The sequence below is a fragment of the Mustela nivalis genome (assembly GCF_964662115.1).
Source record: "Mustela nivalis genome assembly, chromosome: 11".
In the NCBI taxonomy this organism is placed as follows: Eukaryota; Metazoa; Chordata; class Mammalia; order Carnivora; family Mustelidae; genus Mustela; species Mustela nivalis.
The window spans coordinates 74,570,176-74,587,525 of NC_139030.1; the positions used below are offsets into that span (position 1 = coordinate 74,570,176).

Here is a 17,350-nt window from a genome sequence, read left to right on the forward strand (position 1 = left end):
AAACAAACCAATAACAACATCACAAGACACATGGTATCCCACATTTTAACCTCTCCCAAACTGGAATACATCTTAATTAGTGTCCTGTTACCACTGCTCTCAGCCCAAAGAAAGTTGTGCTACAGGTGTCACTGTCTGCCCGTAGTAAACTTAGTTATAGCTGTTTACTAGCATCCTTTCAACTGCATTGTTGTTAGTACCCGATTTTAAACTGCTGCTTAAAATGTCTCCCAAAAGGGGCGCCTGGGTGGCTCAGTGGGTTAAGCTGCTGCCTTCGGCTCAGGTCATGATCTCAGGGTCCTGGGATCGAGTCCCACGTCGGGCTCTCTGCTCAGCAAGGAGCTTGCTTCCCTTCCTCTCTCTCTGCCTGCCTCTCTGTCTATTTGTGATCTCTCTCTATCAAATAAATAAATAAAATCTTTAAAAAAAAAAAAAAATGTCTCCCAAAAGATTATAATATGGTTCTAAATTGAAATTAAATGCAGTATATAAAAGAAAGCAAACAGCAATGGGATATTAGTAAAATAACTTTTCACCATCAGAGAAGTGACTGTAAGTGCTTTACAGAACCTGAGGAAAAGAACCAAAAAAAACCACACACAGATAAAGCTTGTTCTTGTTTGCTGCAGAGACTGGGCAATGCACAACCCACATGTGGCCATCTGCACCAGCTGCAAAAGTACTTAAAGGGGGAAATTAAACAACTTGGACTGGTTTTAAGAACTTCAGAAGCAAGAAATCACTGAATTTTACATTGATAAGAAAACAACGGAGCAGTCCCCTAAGAAACATTTCATTATTAACACCCTTAATAACATGACACATAATAACATAACATAATAGGGGGAAAAGGGAAGTAAGGAAACTTCCATAATCCTAAATTTTTTATTATTTAGAAGAGTCAGACATAATATGCAGAAATTTGAGGAGTACCTTAACCAATATATTTCACTTCTATTGTCTCTTTGAAATATACACAAAATATATACTATGTAATAATAATCTATTATACTTAAATAAATTTAAAAGAACTTTTTAAAAAATGTAAAATAGGGGCGCCTGGGTGGCTCAGTGGGTTAAAGCCTCTGCCTTTGGCTCAGGTCATGATCCCAGCCAGGGTCCTGGGATCGAGCCTCACATCAGGCTCTCTGCTCTGCAGGGAGCCTGCTTCCTGCTCTCTCTCTGCCTGCCTCTCTGACTACTTGTGATCTCTGTCAAATAAATAAATCAAATCTTTTTTTTAAAAAATGTAAAATAATGGACACCTGGATGGCTCAGTGCATGCAAGTCTTGGAGCTCCTGGGTGGTTCACTCCCTGAAGCTCTGACTTCAGCTCGGGTCGTGATCTGAGGGTCCTGATATCAGCCCTGAGTCAGGCTCCCTGCTTAGCAGGAAGTCTGCTTCTCCCTCTCTCTCTGCCCACCACCCCCCAGCCCCCAGCTCATGCTTGCTCACTCATGCATGCCCGCATGCATGCGTGTTTGTGTGCCACACACTGGCACACACCTGCACACACACTTGCTCCGTCTCATAAATACAATCTTAAAAAAAAAGAACATCCAACTCCTGATCTTGGTCATGTGTTGGAGCCCCACGTTGGGTGTAGAGATTACTTAAAAAATAATAATTTTAAAATGTCTTTTGAATCTGAAAATATAAAATAAGCGAGCCATTGCAGACAACTGAAGGGAAAAAAATGAAAATAAAAATTTTAAGTAATTAGGCACGCCTGAGTGGCTAGTGGGTTAAAGCCTCTGCCTTCAGCTCAGGTCATGATCCCGGGGTCACAGGATCAAGCCCCACCTCTACTCAGCAGGGAGCCTGCTTCCTCCTCTATCTGCCTGCCTGTCTGCCTACTTGTGATCTCTGTCAAATAAAATCTTTAAAAAATTTAAATTTAATTTAAAAATTTTAAATAATTAAAATCTTTTTTAAAAGGGGGAGTACCTGGGTGGCTCAGTCGGTTAAGCATCTGCCTTCAGCATATGTCATGATCCCAGGGTCTTGGGATCGAGTCCCACATCGGCTCCCTGCAAAGCAGGGAACCTGCTTCTCCCTCTCCTTCTGCTTGCTGCTCCGCCTACTTGTGCTCTCTATCTGTGTCAAATAAATGAAATCTTAAAAAAAATATCTAAATAATTAAAAAACTCTGTGGCAGAGCTTACGTCATAGTATGAGGATTTCTTCTTCAGTAATACATAAAGAATCTCACAGCTGATGAACACTTGGATTCAATTAAATTATGGTACATTCCAACTGAAATGACTTGCCAAGGTAGTGATGATCAGACCCCAAGAAGATGCCCACTGTAAATCAATACAGGCATTCTGCTTACACATCAGTCCTGTGGCCATATTTGGCACAAATCAATTCAGTGTGCTTTTAAAAAGTAAATGGACCTACTTGGCTTTTAAAGACCTGCAGAGGCTACATCAACCATAAGACTTCACTGTAAGACAAAACATCCTGAGGGAATGTTTTTACTACCATTTTACACCCCATCCAGCCAAATGTTTTATACTCAAACCCCCATGGGACTTTGACCATCGGAAAACAGCTCTGAATTTATAAAGCAAGCAGATTTGAACCAGACTCAATTTACAAGGCAAATGACTCTCCAATAAAAACTGAATTATTTGGGGGCACCTGGGTGGCTCAGTTGGTTAAGCGTCTGCTTTCAGCTCAGCTCATGATTCCAAGGTCCTGGGATCAAGCGCTGCAGCAAGCCCTGCACTGGGCTCCCTACTCACCAGGAACCTATTTCTCCCTCTCCCTCTGCAGCTCCCCCCGCCCGCCACTTGGGCTTTCTCACATACGCTAATAAAATATTTAAAAAAAAAAACAAAACTGATTTGATAGTTGTGAAGATATTAAAATCACTTAAGAGATTTTTTTTTTTAATTCCCCCTTTATTACGTTAAGGAGACACAGGCCTCAGAAGCAGAAAGGTCCATGGCCACCAATACCATAAAGGATGCAAATGGAGTCCCTAGAGCTGTGTAATGCCTAACCTTTCCAACTGCAGAAAGCAGGACTAAATTACAGAAGAAGCCCTAGACTTAGGCAGAATCTAAGGAACAAGCAAGGAAATCCTGTTCTGGTCCTGTTTACCATTCCACCTATAAACCTTTCAGGTAGTGCCAAACTACCTAACCATACTACACAAATTATTAAATGCTATTTTTTTAGGGGCGCCTGGGTGGCTCAGTGGATTAAGCCTCTGCCTTCAGCTTGGGTCATGATCTCAGGGTCCTGATATAGAGCCCCACGTCGGGCTCTCTGCCTCTCTGCCTACTTGTGATCTCTGTCTGTCAAATAAATAAATAAAATCTTTTTTTTTAAAAGCTATTTTTTTAATGCCCTGAGCTGGAAACCTAACTACCACTTATAATATGGTTTCCATAAATTACTTCCTAATGTAAAAATTTCTCAAAAACTCTTAAGAACCAAGAATAATAATCTGTGATTTAATTATCACTAAAGAGACCTATATTACTCAGAATGGTGTTCTACCTGTTCTCTTTTATGAATTAAAACAGGAAATCTTAAGAGTCATGACTGTTGAAGAAATCTCATTTAAATGCTTACAGTATTATAATCTTTCATTCTGAATTCCCCACTTCAGACTGCTCCTTCCACATTCATTTAAATGACACCAGTTCTAATGTGTTTATATATGTACTAGAGAGATTGTCTTACCCAATGCCTCTGAATTATAAATTAGTCAGAATGGAAAGTGGGCCTATTTCTCAACTGTTCTTTCTAAGGATGCAAGGAGGTCCTGAAATGCATAGGTTCAGCCTTGAGCTAAATGTGGTCAACTCAAAGCCCCAGGAGACTTTTGACCATCAGAAAACAGCCCTGAATTTTTACAACAAGTCAGGATTTGAACCAGACTCTGGATGCTGTGCTCTTCTGCCTTTCTAGATTGCCTTTTCTCAAAACTCTTCTCCTTTTCCTTCCATGACCAATAATGTACTGGTACTGTTTTCCTACCTGTGTTTCCTTCCTATTTAGTTGCCATTCCCTAAAAGTTTCTCTTTTCTGACTTCCCTCAGCATACCTATGGTTTAACTATAAATTCTGTTTAGATACTGTCTTGAACCTTTTTTTAATCTACGATGGTATTCTCTACCACAATGGTAGAACTCTGCCTACTAAGTCACAGAATAAGGAACACATGGAGATTGCTGTTGTCATCATAACAAGAGCAAAGAAATTTCCAGACTGTTTCAACACCCTGGGAAGGGCCCCCCCACCACCCTCACCCTGCTGTGAATTACAGACTTGATTTTTTTCTCCCATGACCTAGAAGGCATTTTCAGTTCCCTGCTCCTCCTAGATATCTACCTCATCAACAACTGATCAAGGTACCCTAGTTCTCAGAACTCAGTGGTCAGCTAGGCTTAAAAGCACAAAATCATCTGCAACTTCTTCCTCCCTGCTTCCTTATACCCTGTCATTTTGTCTCAAATTAGGTCAGTTCCTCCTTTAAGATTCCTCTTGCACTCTCCTTTCATTATAGTTAAGCCTTTGTTAACTCATGTTTGGATTATTACAATAAAATTTCTAATTTAATTCCTGATCACTAACTACTCACAACCAACAAGATTATTCTTCCTAAAGCACCATTCTGGTCATGGCTACCCCATATAAAACGGTCAATATGGTTGACGCTTGTGTGGGTATGCGGCAACTGTGTGGCTCAGTCAGTTAAGCCTCCGCTTTTGGCTCAGGTCATGATTCCAAGGTCCTGGGATGTGGGCCCTGCATTGAGCCCTGCATGAAGCCCCGCATCAGCTCCCTGCTCAGCTGGAAGCCTGCTTCTCCCTCTCCCCCGGCCCCCCTCCCTGCCTGTGTTCTCTTTCTGGCTCTTTCTCCCTCTCAAATAAATAAAAGCTTTAAAAATAAATAAACTGGGACGCCTGGGTGGCTTAGTCGGTTAAGCCTCTGCCAACTTGTAATCTCTCTGTCAAATAAATAAATAAAATCTTTAAAAAATAAAATAAAGGGGCGCCTGGGTGGCTCAGTGGGTTAAGCCACTGCCTTCAGCTCAGGTCATGATCTCAGGGTCCTGGGATCGAGTCCCACATCAGTCTCTCTGCTCAGCGGGGAGCCTGCTTCCCTTTCTCTCTCTGCCTGCCTTTCCATCTACTTGTGATTTCTCTCTGTCAAATAAATAAATAAAATCTTTTAAAAAAATAAAAATAAAAAATAAAATAAAAATAAAAATAAATAAAAATAAACCTACCATGTATAGCAAAACTCCTGGTATTTTAGGTCCCCAGCAATCTGATAACCCATACCTCCTCAATTCAATCTCCTACTGTTTCACCTCCAAACTCAAGGCCAAATAAGAACTTTTCTACTCTCCACAGCATTCTCTTTCATCTCTTCATGCCATTCCTTCACGCCAGGAGGACTGCCTTGTCCTCCCTCTCTTACAGTGGCATGCATAAAACCAAGGTCTATTTAAGTATCTACTCCATTTCCTCAGCAGCAGCAGCAGCACTGGTCCCTTTGGAAAGGAAAATCTAAACAAAGGATGCAGAAATGGAACGGGACCTCCAGGATTCTATACTGAGGTGGAATGCTTTTTCAATCTGCATGTAAAAACTGAAAGTAAACAGAAATTAGAAAAATAAAATCTGGGAGGAAAGACAATCGTGGTTTTGGTCAAAATGAAAGCACCTGGGGAAATACCCCAAAACACCATTAATAAAGACTTTATTCCACTACAGAGTCAGGGGGAATGAGAAAACAGATTTGGATGTAAATCTACATAACTATAACCAAAAATTGAATGAAACTACCCCAAAGCAGAAGTCAAGCAAGGACAAGCTCAAGGGACAAGAACAAAGCTCAGCAAACATAATGCAGGAGAATACTGGCAAGAAGAGAAAGATTAGAGATCTCTAGCACTAACTTTGCATCCTATCATGGACTCTCACTTTCTCCACATTCACTGAATTTAAACAGATAGGAGAAAGAGCCAGGATATTTGGGGAGATTATCCATTTATTCAATACAGCTAAAAACTAAAGTGAAGATTGGTAAATTCGTGGCCATATCATAGAAGACTTTGTACACTATATCCCAAGGGTAATGAAAGGCTATAAAAGATTAGGGCAAGAAAATGCTTAGGATGAAGCTGGTATTTCATTTTTTTGTTGTTTTTGTTTTGTTGAAACTGGCACTTTAGGAAGATCATTCAAGACACCAGGAGGAGAACAAATTAGCAAGAGCTAAAAGGAAAGGAGAGGTGTTAGAAATTCAGCAGATACTGTGGAAGCCAGACCTACATACCTATAGAGAGACAGGTGATAATAACAAATAACTACATTCGCTGATATAAAAAGATGTCAACAACGTATTAAGTGTTCAAGGCAGGCTATAGAGTACTGACAATATAACATTTGACACATTCTAAAATATATTCTTAGTAGGTATACATAAGGATGTCCCAAAATGTTAATATTTACTTCTGAATGGTAGAATTATATATAGTAATTCTCCTAGTAAGTTTCTAATTTGTTTATACAACAAAGATAGTACTGGCACAATTTTTTTTCTAAAGTTTCTATAGTTCAAAAGTTTCAAACACTGAAATCAAAAAAGACAAAGATTGAAAAGTCTTCACTAGCTTCCACAATGAAGTCATTGGTGATCTGAAGAGTAGTTACAGAAATGTGGTGAGGGGAGGCACTTAGCTGGCTCAGTGGGTTGAGCATGGGACTCTGGATGTCAAGGTTGTGAGTTCAAGCCCCACATGAGAGGTACAGTTTATGTACATACATATACCAGAAAACATGTGTAAAAGCAGAGTATTAATAATTATATAGAGACAAGAGTAAACCAGACTAAATGGTCAACTTTGCAAAGGAAAAGAACAGGCAATGAATGGAAGAGAATAAAGTTCCTGATTGCGCCTACCAACACAGCTACCACTGTGCAGGGAAATGTACTGGTAACCTCAGAGGGCTAAAGAGAAGGCAAAATTATCAAGGCAGGATGGGCTTCAGTTACCTTAATAAAGCTGAAAAACAGCCTATGAACAGTTTAACATATGAAAAGGTTTAACACAAAAAAATGACACTTTTTTTTTTTTTGGAAGATTTTATTTATTTAAGAAAGAAAGAGAACGCACAAGCCAAGGGGAAAGGCAGAGGAAGAAGCTGACTCCACGCTGAGCTTTATCCCGGGACTCTATCCCGGGACCCTAGGATCATGACCTGAGCCGAAGGCAGACGCTTAACCAACTGAACCACCCAGGCAACCCCAAAAATGACACTTCAGAAACTTCAATAAAAAGTTCTTGGAAAGAAATTAAACCATGAGACTAGGTCAACGGGGGAAAAAACTCAGTGGTTATGGAGATGGAACAACAAAAAGGATGAATAACCAGATGGGACTTTCATTCATCTCATGCCCAGTGATAACAATAACACATGACGCAATGGAGATAGCAGTCCTCAAAAATCCTGAGACAAGTCCTGGTCCTAGCATCTCTGAAATATAGAAGCACCCTTTGAGGAAGGAGCTGGAAAAAGACATAGTGGACATAATGGTATAAAGTGTTTCAGATAGAATGCATGCAAAATACTGTTAGTTCAAAGACCACCCTATTAGCATACCTTTCTCATACCTAAGCAACTATGACAGAACAGAAGGTAAGGCTCTCATCTCCCTCCTCTAACCTTTTCTCTCCTTTGGCTACTCCAATCCTGGGATAAGGACCTCAGACATAGGTCTACCCTCAAATTTTTGAGAGTTGACTTAAAAATAGCTATATAATCTATATAACCACTCTTTCAGACATTGTCCATTACTCAAAATTCTTTGTAAGTGAATTCAACTAATATATTCCCTCTATGATTAACACCAGGAAATTGGTTTTCTTTGATAAATTGCATCCTATACTTAACAACCAATACAATATAACCTGGCCTTTTTGTCAACATCTTAACAACTCTATACTAAATTAGTCCCCACTAGCAATTATTTTATCTCTGATTACTAGTATAATTATTTTCCTTTTTCTCTATGTATTTTTCTAGTTTTCCTGGGTTCCTCAGCTCCTCTTTGGGACATCTATCACTCTATATGCATGTGAGTACATTTTTAAAAGAGGAGAGGGGCACCTGGGTGGCTCAGTGGGTTAAAGCCTATGCCTTCGGTTCAGGTCTTAATCCCGGGGTCCTGGAATTGAGCCCCGCATCGGGCTCTCTGCTCAGCAGGGAGCCTGCTTCCCCCTCTCTCTCTGCCTGCCTCTCTGCCTACTTGTGATCTCTCTGTCAAATAAATAAAATTTTTTTTAAACCTTTAAAAAAAAAAATAAAAAAGAGGAGAGAGAAGACATCAACTCAGTTCTTTTTATTGTTGGGTATGCAACAAAGAAAAGGGAGACCTTGGCCTCTCAGCTCTTAAGTCTACCATTTTCTCACAATTTGGCCAAGTGTCAAGAAGCCAGACAACTTCTAGGCACACACAATCACTACTAACATGAAGGAGCTGCAGATCTATGTAGTTTAAGTTCTAACTGGAGAAACCTAGCAAGGAGAAGCCAAAGCAGAATCAGAACCCAGCACAGCAGCTGACAGCTCGACTCTGAAAGTGTTCCCTGTTACGGCTTCTAGAAGTCGTGAAACCTGATTAGCTACCACTACTAACAATTCAAAACATGTACTCCTTTAAAATCTCCTGAATCTTTCTTATAAAAACTGTCCACTGCTATAAATCTCCATCTCCTGGATGTAAAATTTGGCTCCCCCAAAATTATGGCAAATCTGGGATGAAGTCCAGGCTGTACTATCCACATCTGACAAAGACTACCAGAATGAACGCATGAGAAACTGAAACTCCCCCCACATTTCCTTAACTCCATTTTCCCAAAAGCAGAAAAAAGAGCTACTCTTCTAGCACTCCTCACACACACAGTCTCAAATAAATGAATAGTTCTACCCCCATTCCAGCAGCAAGCTATTTTTACCTTAGTCAGATCTGGATTAAGATAACACAAGATTAATAACTTCATTAGTGCAAATTAGTTCAACCACTTCAGAAAACAGTCTGGCAATATCTTCAAAATCTCAATATATGCCTACACCATAATGCCATAATGCCATAATCCCATAATCCACTGCTAGATATATATTCAAGGGAAATTTTTACCAAAAGACAAAGATAAGATATTCACAGTAGCTTTATTCATAATTACTAAAAACTGACATTTGGCTACTGTGTTCATCACCACAAATGATCATCCACAGATGAACGAATAAACAAACTACAGTGGAGCTTCAAGGAGAAGGTGGTATGCAAAGAGAGCACTGAAGCTCTGCACCCACTCCCACATACCTGCCCTCTGCATCTCTTCCATCTGACTGTTACTAAGTTAGGTAACATCATTAACACTAAAACAAATGGATGCTATGTGCCTCCTGACGTGATGCAATGAGAAGAACACAGCAGTATCTGTTACATTCCTGACAATAATGCATAAACTGAAGCTCATCTTGAAAAAACATCAGATATACCCAACCTGATAGACACAAAATCAATCAACTATACTCTCCAAAAATATCAGTCATAAGAGTCAAAAAACAAACAAACAAAAAAAAAACACAAGGGGTGCCTGGGTAGCTCAGTGGGTTACGCCTCTGCCTTCGGCTCAGGTCATGGTCTTGGGGTCCTGGGATAGAGTCCGGGATCAGGCTCTCTGCTCAGCGGGGAGCCTGCTTCCCCTTTTCTCTCTGCCTGCCCCTCTGCCTACTTGTGATCTCTCTCCCTCTGTCAAATAAATAGATAAAATCTTTTAAAAAAACAAAATAAAAAACAAAAAACAAAAAGCAAACAAAAAAACTGAAGAATCATCCCAGATTAAGGGAGACTTAGAGATATAAAGACCAAGTGCCTGTATGATTCTTAACTTCATCTTGAAACAAGAAAAATTATGCTATAAGAAACATTAAAGAGACAACTATTAACTTGAATAAGAGTCATGGGTTAGGTAATAGTACTATATTAATGTTAATTATGACTGAAATTTTTACTGTGATTATGTAGGAAAATATTCTTTTTTTTTTTTTTAAAGATTTTATTTATTTAACAGAGAGAGATCACAAGCAGGCAGAGAGAGAGGAGGAAGCAGGCTCCCTGCTGAGCAGAGAGCCCGATGCGGGCCGCGATCCCAGGACCCTGAGATCATGACCTGAGCCGAAAGGCAGCGGCTTAACCCACTGAGCCACCCAGGCACCCTAGGAAAATATTCTTATTCCTAGAAAATAACATTGAAGGGGCACCTGCATGGCTCACTTGGTTCAGTGTCTGCCTTCGGCTCAGGTGGCAATTGTAGGGTCCTGGGGTTGAGCACCACACTGGGCTCCCTGCTCAGTGGGGAGTCTGCTTCTCCCACTCCCTCTACCTCCCCACCACTTGGGCACGTACCTGAGCATGTGCTCTTTCTCTCAAATAAATAAAATCTTAAAAAGAAAAACAGAGGGCACCTGGGTGGCTCAGTGGGTTAAACCCTCTGCCTTCAGCTCTGGTCATGATCTCAGGGTCCTGGGATCGAGCCCCATGTCATGCTCTCTGCTCAGTAGGGAGCCTGCTTCCCTTTCTCTATGCCTACCTCTCTGCCTACTTGTGATCTCTGTCTGTAAAATAAATAAAATCTTAAAAAAGAAAGAAAAGAAAAAGAAAAACAGAAAATAACATTGAACGCCTTCAGCTCCGGTCATGCATGATCCCAGTGTGCTGGAATGGATCCCTCCCCTCTCCCTCTCCCTCTGTGTCCTCCTCTCCATTCGTGCTCACACATGCATTCTCTCACTCTCAAATAAGTAAATAAAATCTTTAAATTTTAAATCTTTAAATTAAAAAAAATTTTTTTTTTAATTTATTCGACAGAGATCACAAGTAGGCAGAGACAGAGAGGAGGAAGCAGGCTCCCTGTGGAGCTGAGAGCCAGATGTGGGGCTGAGCCAAAAGGAGAGGCTTTAACCCACTGAGCCACCCAGGTACCCCCCAAAAAAAAATTTTTTAAGTTAATTTTAAGATTTTTATTTATTTGAGAAAGAGAGAGAGGGGGAGATAGAGAAGCAGGCTCCCTGCCGAGCAAAAAGCCCAATATGAGGCTCAACCCCAGGACCCTGGGATCATGACCTGAGCCAAAGGCAGACGCTTAACCAACTGAGCCACCCAGGCGCCCCTAAAGTCAGTTTCTTTTTGAACATTAACTTCAGTTTAAAAAACAATTTTAAGGGACACATGGGTGGCTTAGTCGTTAAGCGTCTGCCTTTTGCCCTGGTCATGATCCCAGGACCTAGAACTGAGCCCTGTATCTGGCTCCCTGCCCAGCGCAAAGGCTGCTTCTCTCTATCCCATACCCCCTGCTTCTGTTCCCTCTCTCTCGCCATGTCTCTCTATCAAATAAATAAAATCTTAAAAAAAAAAAAATTTTTTTTAAGGGAGTACCTGACAGGTTCAGTCAGTGAAGTATGCAACTCGATCTCAGGGTTGTGAACTCAAGCCTCACGTTGGGTGTAGACATTACTAAAAAAAAAAAAAAAAAACTTAAAAAATATTTTAGGGGCACCTGGGTGGCTCAGTCGTTAAGTGTCTGCCTTCAGCTCAGGTCACGATCCCAGGGTCCTGGGATCAAGCCCTGCATCAGGCTCTCTGCTCAGCGAGAAGCCTGCTTGTGTTCCCGCTCTCACTGTGTCTCTGTCAAATAAATAAAATCTTCTTTAAAAAAAAATTTTTTAAGGTACAAAAATAAAAGGAAACTCTACTCCCACCTATTATAACAGAAAACACTTTTTCATTTTGCACTCATCTGATCTTCATTTTTAAACATGCAAAATTTTTTTAAGTGGGCTCCATGCCCAACATGGGCTTGAAATCACAACTCTGAGATCGAGAGTTGAATGCTCTACTGATTGAGCCAGCAGGTACCCTAACATGCAAACATCTTAAGATCTTATTTAGTTATTTGAGAGAGAGATAGCAAGAGAGCACAAGCAGGGGGAGAGGGAGAGGGACAAGCAGACTCCCCGATGAGCACAGAGCCCAATGCCCAGCCTGATTCCAGGCCCCCAAGATCATAAACTGAGCTGAAGTCAAATGCTTAACTAACTGAGCCACCAAGGAACCCCAAATTGCAAACATTTTTCAACCTTTTAAAAATATACATTTACTGGGGTGCCTCAGTGGCTCAGTGGGTTAAAGCCTCTGCCTTCGGCTTGGGTCATGATCCCACGGTCCTGGGATTGAGCCCCACGTCACGATCTCTACTCCACAGAGAGCCTGCTTCCTCCTCTCTCTCTCTGCCTGCCTCTCTGACTACTTGTGATCTCTGTCAAATAAATAAATAAATAAATACATTTACTGATGTATAAATACATTTACAGATGACAAAACTTAAACACATTTACTGATGACAAAACTTCATGAAGCAAAATTAGACTTCAGTTATTAATTTTATTACTAGACAGTTAACCCTAGGAAAAGGAACAAAGAACTTTTTTCTAAGAAAGTGATAAAAAGTCAAAAGAATTATCTACATCTATCTGGACCACACATTATATATGAGACCTTGCAAAATACTATTTATTTCTCTTACTCTTTTTATGGCACATGTTCAAAAAAAATTATAGATGTTCTACTGACTTTTCTCCTCACCCTAAAAGAAATTTAAATTCCTAATACACAGTGTTGTGACAAGCACTGTTATCCAGCAAAATCTGAATCACTCACTACCCATGCCATGAAACTAAGGTTAGCTTTATGCCTAACAACCCCAAAGCAAAAACAACCCAAATGTTTATCCAAAGATGAATGGATAAACAAATCCTGTAGTAGTCACACCCAATATCCTCAGCAACAAAAAGCTAATTACTGATACATACATACATGAATGAACCAGACATTATGCTGAGCAAAAAAAGCCAGACCCAAAAAGAATACATATGGAATAATTCCATTTATGTAAAATCCTAGAAGAACCAAAATTAATCTAGTCACAGAAAACAGATTCAGTAGTGGGGGAGAAAAAATGACTATAAAAAGAAGACGACTTCTACAGGTGATGGAAATGTTATATATCTTAATTGTGGTGATGGCTACACAGGTACATACATTTATCAATATTCATCAAAATGTACACTTAATATGGAGCTTACTTAAAACAAAGGCATTTTATTCTATGTAAGTTATACTTCAAAAAAAAGGTGAATTTTAAAAAGACTAATAAGCTTATTAAAAATAGACTGCCTCCCTGAAAGAATAATATATTCCATGATTAACATTTTATATTTCTTTTACATTAAATCATACTTTTTTTCAAAAAAGATTTTATTTATTTATTTGACAGAGATCACAAGTAGGCAGAGAGGCAGGCAGAGAGAGAGGGGGAAGCAGGCTCTCTGCTGAGCATGACCCTGAGATCATGACCTGAGCCAAAGGCAGAGACTTAACCCACTGAGCCACCCAGACGCCCCCAAAATCATCCTTCTTTAAATTGATTGAAATAAACATTAGGGACACTTAGTTGGCTTAGTCAGTGGAGCACGCAACTCTTGATCCCAGGGTTGTAAGTTCAAGCCCCACACTGGGTGTAGAGATTACTTAAAAATAAGATCTTGGGACGCCTGGGTGGCTCAGTTGGTTGAGCAGCAGCCTTTGGCTCAGGTCATGATCCCAGCGTCCTGGGATCAAGTCCCACATCGGGCTCCTTGCTCCACAGGGTGCCTGCTTCTTCCTCTGACTCTGCCTGCCACTCTGTCTGCCTGTGCTCGCTCTCTCTCTCTGGAAAATAAATAAATAAAATCTTAAAAAAAAAAATAATAAGATCTTAAAAAAATAAAATTTTTGATAAAATTTAAAACTAAGGAAGAATGTCTAGAACTATGCTATCTTACATAGCACGTTTTTGCCGCAGGTGGCTATATTTAAAATTAGTAAAATTTAATTCAGCTCCTCAAGGGGAAAGAGAAAAGAGTGACTTTATAGTGGACAAACCTGACAAGAAATCAAAGTCAACCATACATCAAGGTAACATTAACAGTGATAAATCATACTGATAAGTATGTGCCTTTAAATGACTCAATGAAAATGGCACTTACAGGGCACCTGGCTCAGTGGGTAAAGCCTCTCCCTACAGCTCAGGTTATGATCTCAGGGTTCTGGGATCAAGCCCCACATCAAGCTCTCTGCTCAGCAGGGAGCTGGCTTCCCCCTCTCTCTCTGCCTGCCTCTCTGCCTACTTGTGATGTCTCTCTGTCAAATAAATAAATAAAATCTTTTTAAAAAAAAGAAAATGGCATTTTACTTCTATGGTCTTCTTCCCCAAAATCTTAACCCCACTCTTATCATGAAAAAAAACATCTAAATTCCAATGGAGAGGCATTCTACAAACACACTTGACCAGTAACGCCTCAAAACTGTCAATACTGTTAAAAACAGGGAAATCTGAAAATTTTTCACAGCCAAGAGGACCCTATGGATACATCAGGCTCTCTGCTCAGCAGGGAGCTTGCTTCCCCCTCTCTCTCTGCCTGCCTCTCTGCCTACTTGTGATCTCTCTCTCTCTGTCAAATAAATAAAATATTTTTTAAAAATAAAATAAAATAAAAATAAAGACTTTATTTATTTGTCAGAAAGAGAGAGAGAGGTGGGGACAAGCAAGGGGGAAGGCCAGAGAAGAGGGAGAAGCAGGCTAAGGAATTTGATGTGGGACTCGATCCCAGGACACTGGGATCATGACCTGAGCCAAAGACAGATGCTTAACCAACTGAGCCACCCAGACATCCCTAAATACTTACAAATAAAATAAAGACTATCATTTTTTTTAAAAAAGACTACTATAAAAATAAGGTAATAACTCAAGAGTTTTGTAGACTTAAAAAAATGCAACTTTGCTCCTCATTTCAGGTGCTCAAAAGTCGTAAGCAGCTAATGTCTACAAATATTTGATAGTACAGATTTACAGAACATTGCCATCATAGCAGAAAGTTTTTAAGATAGCGCGGACATAGAAGACTGATTTTATAGGACTACTAAAGAGAACTATTTTATAACTAATCACAACTTATGAACAAATCCGTATCTATCCAGCACAAAAAACCCTCACTGAAATCTAAAAAAAACTTCAATGATATATTTACTCCAGTTTCTATTTCAAACTATTACTTGTTTTTCTAATGCTTTAAAAAACAAAAACTAGGGGCACCTGGGTGGCTCAGTGGGTTGGGCCTCTGCCTTCGGCTCAGGTCATGACCTCAGGTTCCTGGGATCGAGCCCCGAGTCAGGCTCTCTGCTTGGCGGGGAGCCTGCTTCCCCCACTCTCTCTGCCTGCCCCTCTGCTTACTTGTGCTCTCTGTCAAATAAATTTAAAAAAATAATAATAACAAATAAAAATAAACCCTATGTATCATATGTAAATAGGACATTGAAAACTGTTCCATTTCCAAGAGTAGCAATTCAAGGTAAAGTCTTCTGAAACTCATTCAAGGTATTCATGATGTCAAAACTATTATTTTAACAATACTAAGATATTATTTGCACTTTTCAGTGCTGGCACTGCACTGATCATGCAAAGCAGTCGAAGAGAAAATGACACCCAGACCCCAGTATTTAGCAGGTATTTTTTCAAAAATGAACAAATTGACACTGTCACTTCAAAAACAAAACAAAAACAAAAAATATTATACTTGTTGCCAATAATAAAATTTGAGCTTTTCGGAATTTTGGAAAACTATTCACCACCATGAGTTTGATGGGTTTTCCAGTACTGAAGACTTTCCCAATAACTAAAGGCTTTCCTGATGAGTAATGATTTATATGAATGCATTTTTTGATATTGTGTTATATAAAATATTCCTTTAAGGTGGGAAACAGACCATTGCTTTTTAATGTAACAAAATATAAAAGGTGCATTGATATAATTCAAATTTCATGTTGCAACTAACCTTTAAAAACTACTACCTGTCCAATTTTGGTGTACAAAGAGTATCTGCAATTACTGGAAAAGCTCCTAAAATATTCCCCCCTTTTCCAACTAAATACATATTTCTGTGAGGATGAATGTCCTTCCTATACTTCAACCAAAGTAATAAACATCAACTGACTGAACACAGAAGCAGATACAAGAATTCAGCTGCCTTTGGGGCGCCTGGGTGGCTCAGTGGATTAAGCCGCTGCCTTCGGCTCAGGTCATGATCTCAAGGTCCTGGGATAGAGTCCCCCATCTGGTTCTCTGCTCAGCAGGGAGCCTGCTTCCTGCTCTCTCTCTGCCTGCCTCTCTGCCTACTTGTAATCTCTCTCTGTCAAATAAATAAAATCTTTAAAAAAAGAATTCAGCTGCCTTCCAAGTTTGTAAAGCCATGATACTCTTTTCACCAAACTTAAAAATATTTTAGAAAATGGGTGTTTTGGGGATGCCTGAGTGGCTCAGTCGGTTATGATCCCAGGTCATGATCCCAGCACCCTGGGATAGAGTCCCACATCAGGCTCTTAGCTCGAAGGGAGCCTGCTTCTCCCTCTGCCTGCCATTCTGCCTGCCTGTGTGCGCGCGCGCGCGCTCTCTCTCTGATAAATAAATAAATACTTTTTTTTTAAATGGGTGTTTTTCATTAAAAATATATTTATAAGGGCGCCTGGGTAGCTCAGTTAAGCGCCTGCTTTTGGCTTGGGTTGGGATCCCAGGGTCCTGGGACAGAGCTAGAGCCCCACACTGGGCTCCCTGCTAGCAGGAAGCCTGCTTCTCCCTCTGCCTCTACGCCCTGCTTGGGTTCCCTCTTTCGCTGTGTCTCCCTCTGTCAAATAAATAAATAAAATCTTTAATAAAAATAAAAATATATTTATGTTAACATGTAAAGAGATTACCGTTACTTTTAAATGAAGAAATCATTTTAAATTTTTCAACATAATACAGACACACAAAACTAAAGTCAAAAGCTCTCTGGGGTACTCTACCTTTTAAAAGGATAAAGGAGGGACGCCTGGGTGGCTCAGTGAATTAAAGCCTCTGCCTTCGGCTTAGGTCATGATCCCAGGGTCCTGGGATCGAGCCCCGCATTGGGCTCTCTGCTTTCTCCTCTCTCTCTCTGCCTGCCTCTCTGCCTACTTGTGATCTCTGTCAAATAAATAAATAAAATCTTTTTTAAAATAAAAAATAAAAGGATAAAGAAGACCTAAGAGCAAAAAGTTGAGAATCCCTATCTCAGAGAAAAAGGGAAAAAAAAAAAAAAGACAAAAGAAATATATAAATTAACTTAGGACAAACATACATATCCTGAAAAGCATTATCAAGGGGCATAAAATACCACTGACAACAAGAACACCAACATTC

The 17,350-nt window shown here is 40.0% G+C and overlaps 1 protein-coding gene across 16 annotated transcripts in view; it reads right to left on the reverse strand.

Annotated features, from left to right (window-relative positions):
• GIGYF2 (GRB10 interacting GYF protein 2) overlaps nucleotides 1-17,350 on the reverse strand; it is a 150,688-nt gene that overhangs the window by 124,119 nt on the left and 9,219 nt on the right. For 8 of the 16 annotated variants that reach the window (XM_082690614.1, XM_082690612.1, XM_082690610.1 and 5 more), the window contains exon 3: nucleotides 11,476-11,553. The exons of the other annotated variants lie outside the window; for them this stretch is intronic. The gene's annotated coding sequence lies outside the window, so the exon portion shown is untranslated. The remainder of the gene's footprint in view (nucleotides 1-11,475; nucleotides 11,554-17,350) is intronic. 16 annotated transcript variants of the gene reach the window in all.